The sequence below is a fragment of the Oryza glaberrima genome, chromosome 7, assembly GCF_000147395.1.
Source record: "Oryza glaberrima chromosome 7, OglaRS2, whole genome shotgun sequence".
Classification (NCBI taxonomy): Eukaryota; Viridiplantae; Streptophyta; class Magnoliopsida; order Poales; family Poaceae; genus Oryza; species Oryza glaberrima.
In genome coordinates, this window is record NC_068332.1 from 5,336,301 (window position 1) to 5,344,560 (window position 8,260).

At 43.4% G+C, this 8,260-nt stretch overlaps 1 pseudogene; it reads right to left on the reverse strand.

The window, feature by feature from the left end:
- Positions 1 to 858: 858 nt before the first annotated feature.
- Positions 859 to 6,943, reverse strand: LOC127780697 (disease resistance protein Pik-2-like; annotated as a pseudogene).
- Positions 6,944 to 8,260: the final 1,317 nt, after the last annotated feature.

Here is an 8,260-nt window from a genome sequence, read left to right on the forward strand (position 1 = left end):
GAATTTTATTTTTTTTTGTTATTCTCTATGTAGAATGAATTTAAAGATGTGGCCTTGCACGTAGATGTAATACTACTGAAAGTACATGTATGAATTTTCCTAGAATTTTTTGTGATAATTTTTAGTTGGTGTACACGGGTGTGTACACATGAGGGCCTGTGTGCACAGGATACGCTCCCATGGGTCCAGATCCACTAGAGTTGGCTAGAGTTGGCATGGCTAGTTTTGGCAAGGTAAAGTTGTGTTTGAATTGAACGAAATAGCCTAAATTAACTATTGAAGGACCAACATTTCTAGGCTTGCTAAAATTTAGCTTCAATCCAAATATATACTAAACACTATCGAAATTATCAAATATTGATAAGGTCAATTTAGACACCAAACCAAACCCGCTATATATAAGTCCTATAACAGTAAGTATCTCTTTAAGTGTCCCAAGAGAGAATTATTTTTTTTTCGCGATTAACCAATAGAAAAGTCTTACGCATAACAAAAGAAACATGTCACAACAACGCAAGCGTTGAAAAGATAAATACACATGAATGCATGGACGACCCTAAAATGATATGTATTTGCACATCAAAACATTTCTTTATTACATAGAAGACCATATTAAAACTTAACCAATATAACACAAACCCTTTCGTTGGATAGAGTACAATGATAACTTCGAAGACTTGCAACCCAACATCACATGGATCAGAAGACAACTGGAGGTCTGGAGCTCAAGACAAAACAGAGTAAGATCAGAGGGCGAACACGGGGTCAATTTTGTGCATTTGTGCTGACAAAAATGCAGAGCATTTTCTGGACGACGTGGACTCTATCTGGCGTGAATTTGCATACCTAAGCACAACACGTGCACAGCCCAAACATAATTGGCCATGCGATCTTTTTACCAAAGCAGACGAACTGGAGAGTAAATTAGAAAATAACCAAATAAAAAACCACATATACAGCATTACAATTTGGACACCAGATCATTGTATGTCACTATAACTTTGAATTGGTGTAATTTTTGACGACTTAAGCTCTCAGCCTTAAGCTGGTCCACTACACTACGCTGGGAATTATAGTTCTTCCAACCATAGAGCCGCACCTCCTTAAGGCTCTTCAAGTGCTTGATGCCATCTAGAATGCTTCCTTCTCCGTGGAAATTCATAACTAGGGTCTCAAGCTTTGGCATGGCTCCTTTCTCAAATCCGAAAACTCGTGGCGTGCCTTCATCAGGAAATAAGAACAGCTCTCTAAGCAATGGGAACTTGAAGGCTGTGCTCACCACCAGCTTGTCATCACTGCAACATCTCCTGCCCAAGATGATCTTTGATAGACTAGGCAGCTTGTATAGGACACCGTATATCTCGTTAATATGAAGGTTTATCCACCATAACTCTATCAGGATGAGGTGCGTGAGTGACTGCACCCAGCCTGGAATTCTGTCAATGATACCACGGATGTAGAGTACCCGGAGGGACTTTGGCGGTGAGGGGAGCTCAAGGAGAAAATTCATGTTGTTTGCCTGAAAATTCATGTCATCCAAAAACAACTCATGGAGGGAGCACCTGTCTATGGATTTGGCAAGCTCGGTAAGGACCTGCTTATGGGAGCAATTGGAGCAATTGAGGATGACACCAAGAACTCGTAATTGTGCAAGGTTGCCAATCTCCTTGGCAAGTTGAGTATCGTCCTCATGGAGTTCAAAGCTATATATTCGTTGTAGGGCCTTCATTTTTCTAATTTGCCGAGGTAGTCTTAGTAGTATCTTCGAGTTACACCTATTCGAGAAACCAACTCGCTCAAGCTTTTCTAGATCGACCAAGGATTCTGGGACCTTGTCGAGCAGCGTGTTAAATAACCAAAGTGTCTGCAAATGCCGCAACTTATTTATCTGGCTAGGTAATTCTGTAATATCTGTTCCACTCAAGCCCAGGAATTTGAGTAGGAACAGCTGGCAAACGTGCTTCATATGATGGTTCTGTAAGTCCTTACAATCTTGTAGGTCGAGAACCCTCAGTAGAGTAAACTTGGCTAGTTTATCCAACAATTTTCGATGACCTTTGGGGCAAAAGGTAGTTAGTGAACGGATGTGACTAAATTTTGTGTAGTTGATTGCAGACCCTATGTCATCGCTCTAGATGGATAAACGGCGAACACAGCCATATGATGTACCTTGGCATTGACCGTCTACCAAGCTGACAAAGTTGGATTCTAAGGCCTTCGATATGACAATATCAAGCATCATGTCATGTACCTGGCAGCTGACCGTCCTGCCGTAGGGTTCAACACGGGGTGGCTGAATCATGTTCCTTCTCACCAACTCGTCAAAGTAGGCTTCTGCAACCTCCATGATTGTCAGCCCTCGTTGCTCGGAAACTAAGCCTTCGGCAATCCATCTGTACAACAATCTATTCTTGCCAATAGTGTAATCCTCCGGGAAAATGCTGAGATACATCATGCAAGCCCTGAGATGATGAGGCAGGTAGTTGTAACTCAGTGTTATGATCTGTCTTATGCCCTCGAGGGTAGGGTTGTTCTCCATCGCAGAGCTGATTGAGTTGGAAACTCTCGTGCAAATCTCTATACCCTCCGATGATCTGTAGCCTGCCAATAGTCTGCCAATGCAGACAATAGCCAACGGTAGTCCATTGCATCTTATTAATATCTTGTGCATTATTTCTACCAAATGCTCTGGACAATATTGCTGAGGGCCAAATACTGCGTTAATGAGTAATTTCTTGGCGTCTTGGAATTGGAGGGGCTTAACTCGATGAATGTAGTACTCTTCCTCAAGGCTAGCTGAGCTGCAGGCCCTGGCAACATGCTCTATGCGAGTGGTCACAATGATTCTGCTGCTGCACTTGTTATCTGGCATTCTTGACATTATCGCTTCCCAAGCTGATATGGACCAGACATCGTCAATCACTATGAGGTACCTGATTAAATCAGTTTTTCAATTTATGAGTTGTCTGCCTTTTTTTCCTTGTTTATCAAATCAAAATTTCTAGTCCGGAAAACTGCAAGTCTAGAGTACATTTAGTAACTTTGATTAGTTTCTTCGTTTTCTATTAACCGGACTAAACTAGATACATTCTTTAAGCTTAATTATATTGTTTTTTCCCCTCATATTACCAAGATCCACAAAACCACGTATCCCTGCCTCACAATGTAAAAGGTGCGGTCAGACTAGACATGCTCTCTACAACTACTCCCTCCATTTTATAATATAAGATTTTCTAGTATTGTCTATATTTATATAGATATTAATGAATCTAAACATATATATATGTCTAGATTTATTAACATCTATATAAATGTGGATAATGATAAAAAAATCTTACATTACGAAACGGAGGAAGTAGTTTTGAATTTTAGTATCTCACAAACTACAATACAATGCTAGTAGCAACTAGTTACAAAACTATAATCATTGGAAAGTAAATTTAAATCTCAATACAAGGTTATTATTTTCATGAAATAAAATTTATTACATATATATTAGACTAATTGTTAGTCAAATATTTCAAGAATATGAAGAGTTGAACTTAAAGTGCGTAACAGAGGGAGCGTATTTTTTTCTATAAAATGATTGACATTACAACATTATTTTTGTTGATGTTCCAAAACGAATAGTGCCTAGTGTAAATTGTTATGGAACATATGTAGTATTAGAGAATACTCGGCATCGTTGGCTTACAAAGCGCAATGTTTAGGAACCACTGGGAGTAACTTCAACGCCCTGATGATTTGGAGAACTTGGGCCCCTGCTAAATGCAAGTTCTATGCATGGCTTGTGATTCAGAATAGAGTTTGGACCTCTGATCGGCTTGTGGCAATAGGATGGCCAAACACCGGGACCGGCCCCCTCTGTCGTACGACGAGTGAATCTGCAGTCCACCTCTTGGCTCATTGTAGATTTTCAAGAAGGATCTGGTGCATGACAACTGCTTGGGTGGGCTACCAACAAATAAACCCGAGCCGCTGGGACCCCTGCCAGAGTGTTCAAGACTGGTGGGGAATGACAGCCAACAAAAAGGGAGTGCCCAAGAAAGGCCTGCGGTCTTTAATCCTGCTCGTCGTCTGGGAAATATGGAAGGAGCGTAACAAGTGAGTCTTTGAACACAAGGAGATGACGACCCCAAGCCTCATGGCAAAAATAAAAGAAGAGACACGAACTTGGGTAATGGCTGAGGCAAAGAGGCTTAGAGATTTCCGACCTCAATAAATTTGACCTGTACAGTTTTTTTCTCCTTTTATCCACAGGGTTGTACTTTATTACCTCTTTATTCAATGAAATAGCACAGTCTCGTGCTGATTCCTTTAAAAAAAAGAAACGGAACTACTGAAGTGCTGAAGGGGAGCATCTCCAACAGGGACCTCAAACCTAGCCCCTAAACAGTATTTAAGGGTTAAGATAAAAATAACTAGATCTAGCAGGGACCTATTAGAGCCCCTAAAGTGGGGAGGCCCTCAAATCCTGCCCTCAAGCCCCCATTCCTGGGGGCTCCAAGCACAGCCCCCATCGATGTTTTTTTCATGGCGCGGAACAATTTCACTCCGCCACTCTCATCTTCTTCCCGCACGTACTGGTTCTCCTCCGGCGGCTGCCATCGACATCGCCTGCACTTTCGGCAAGATTGCCCCCAAAGGGTGAGATTTTCCCTACCTCCGTTGCCCGTCATCGCAAAGACTCCGACCGTCGCCCTCTCGCCATCTGACTAGACACATGTCGCCATCTGCACGCCATCCCGTCGTCCTCCAGCGCTGCCGTCCGCACGCCACCCGCTGTCGGCCTGTGCACCTCCCATCCGCACACCACCCGCACGCCCTCCGTCCTCTCACCGTTTGCCTGCCTTCACGCCGCCCCTCATGCCCCCCCTGCTGTCCCACCTACCCCCACGCCCTCCACCTGCAAGCCGCCCTCCCGCCGCCCGCCCGCACCCGCGTTGCCTCTGCACGCCGGCGAAAGGGCCGCCGCCTGCACACCGCCCTCCGCCCCCCTGTCGATTTTTCTGAAGAACTGCGCTGCTGCTGCTGCTTGTAGGCACCATGCGGCTATAGTGAAGTGAAGTAGTAGTACTTATGGTTGTAGTGGTCAACTGAACATTGATTTGTTGACTGCACTTGGAGAATCTGGATTCCGGGCAGCACTGCATTTGTACCAGTAGCACAGCATCGTGTTGGGACGACAGTGATTTTATTCAGTGAACAACACTGCATTATATTGGAGTACTACATATGTAGCATTGAGTTTGAATTGTGATGTTTCAAATTGTAAATCTAAATATAATTGAATTTCATGCTCTAGAAATATTTATGTTTTAATTATCATGGTGTTAAACTATGCATGAACATAAACATAAAGTCTATCTTAAAATAGAAGAGAAAAGTAAATAGGGGCTGAGAAATAAGGGTTGCTGCTAGAGTTGAATGCATTTTTGAGATCTTAAATAATTAGGGGCAGCCCTCTTTTTTCCTTTAGGGGCTCTAAAATAGGTGGTATTGCTGGAGATACTCTAAGCGTATTGCTTTAGCTAGCAAGCAACGAAAGAAAGGTTTCAATTATTGCTGATAAGGTGGCCGATAAATCCGAATTTCCTGTATATCGCTATCCTCCGAAAAAATCTCTCATATCATCCAAAAATTTCAGGCCTTTTTGAATTTCCTATTATAATATATACGACATAGCGTTACTAGCTACTATAAAATTTGCTTTGATGCATTGATTACAAGCTGTAGCTTTCAACCAATAGGTTTTGAGTTTGATTCAAGCGAAGCTACAGTTTTGTTCTCTCTTTTTTCAGTTCCATTTGCTTACTGTGTGCGCTATAAAATGTTATATTATCTCATTCATAGAGTATATGTGTGTTGGTTTTGTACAAAATGGTTTGGATATAATCTAGGTGATTTCATAACAAATTTTGTTCAATCTTTTTCCTAATTTTGTCTATCGATCATCGATAGAATTCCGATAAATCCGATAATCCCGTTTATCGCTACCCTCAGATATTTTTTAGCTATCGATAATTTTAAAACCTTACGAGACAACGAGTAGCTAGTGCGTGTACCTCTTGCCATCCAAACGATCTCCGAGCATCATCGCCAGCTCGTCAACGTCATCTTCGTCGATGCTACGCAATTCCTGCTCTTCTTGCAGTCCCCTTCCTCTATGATCCCTTGTAACCCTCACGACCTTCTTAATAATCTGCTTGAGCAGTCTGCCGAGGTCCTTGCCGGCGTCGAACAGCTGAGACACCGGCACCATTGCCTGGCAGGCAAACTCCTCCTCCAGGCTCCTGCAAACCTCCATGGCAAGCGTCGTCTTCCCGAGCCCCGCGAACCCCACGATGCAGAACACCTTGAGACCCACGTCGGGCTGATTGTCACACGTCAGCCTCTCCGACTTCACCAGATCGGACAAATGCTGCACCTGGTCGTCGACGCCGACCAGCTTGCTAAGCGCGGTGGAGGGCGTAGTCGAAGCTGGGACGAACCACACGGAACGGGGCAGTGCCGGGTCGACGACGAAGTTGCGGTCGTGCAGGCGGATGGCGAGGGGGCCGGCACGGGCGAGAGCGTCCTGGATGTCGATGGCGAGGCGGTGCCGCGCCCGCGGGCGGATGGTGAGAAACCAGCGCCAGGCACGGCGGAGAGCACCGGCGCGCGGCGGGGCGAGGCTGATGCGGAGGAAGAAGAAGAGGTCGATGCAGTCCTCGGCGTCGTAGGCGAGCTCGCGCGCCTGCTTCATCCACTCCCGTACCGAGTGGTCCACGGCGCTCTCGTCGGCCTCGGAGAGCCGGCGGAGATCGGCGTTGATGATGGCCACCTCGTCCCTCAGACGATCGACCTCGCCGCGGACGCCGCTGAGTAGCCGGAATTCCGCTGCCACCAGCTGCCCAAGCCTCGTCACAAGGCCACCTGCGTGGCTTGCCGCCGCACTCTACATTCTCGCAAAGTCAAACGAGCTTTGCGAATTAGGAGGTTAATTAAGAGCCTTGGAAGCGGCTATTCGGCCAAGAGGGTCTGACTGTTGAGGCTCTGGGCTCTGTTCATCCGTATTGTTTCCGGACAAAACTTGAGCATATATCTGTGCTAATCAAATCATTATTGAAGGCAACTGCTGTACCTACTAGTGCTATACTAAATCCTGAGGCCTTCTACGATATGCTCTCTACATGAACTCTGACAGCTAGCTTACGCTTTTTTTTCTTTTCATTTGATATTACATCAAGAGCAGAATTCATCGGTCAACTTCAATTAACGCTTAAACTTATATAGCAACTTGTATCGGTAGCAAGAACCACGATGATCACCTCAACACTTGAATCTGTGGGACATCATCCACGGTTTAGTGTTGATAACTCATTGAGCTTTGTTGCTGGTGGCGGATGTATAAGAGCATTTTTTTTCCTTTCCAAGCCAAATCTATCTATCTATTATATTATTAAAACAACCTTGGAAGAAGACACCACGCTCACTGTGGGGGTTGGAAATTTCCACATTAATCAGAGAAAAAGAGAGAAAAGGAAAAAAAATCTTAACCGTTTGATCATATGGTGGGTCCGGATTATAACGGTATAGATTGATTCATATAGTTGTATATGAAATACAATTATATCGATAAAAATAGAAGTTGAGAGTAGTATATAAAATCTGGATCTTATAAAAATAGAAACTAAGAGTTGTATATAATCCAAATATACTTAATGGTTCTTATAGAAATAAAATTTAAGAGTTGTATATTAAATGTAACGTGGAATATAGACTTATAGGAATATGCATATAAGTTTTGATTTTGTATCCTTTTATTTAGAATTGGAAACAAATACGTGTACATGAGGTAAAGTATGTCATGGCACCTTCTAAGCAAAATAAATATGTCCAGGTATAATTTGGTGTCCGATTCTAACTAAGGCTTTCAATCAAGTCCCAATAAATACCAACCAATAACAAAAGCAATCACATAAGTATACAATCTCCATCAGAAGAACATGTATTCTTTAAAAAGGTTACATCGAACTGAAAAATGTAACGCTGAAGGAACTGAAAAATTAGAGATCAATTCACACGTATACAGTATGCATCCTTTACTAAAAGATGAGAAATACAAGACGTGGATGAGCTGGATCCAAGTAGAAGTGTACCACCGTAAAAAATGGATATCAGTTTACCAGATAGAAGTGTGCTCATTGTGCCTATCGGCCAAGCAAGTCGTTGACGCTCAATCTAACTGTCCTAAGCCGCGTAACTAGATTAGAATCCA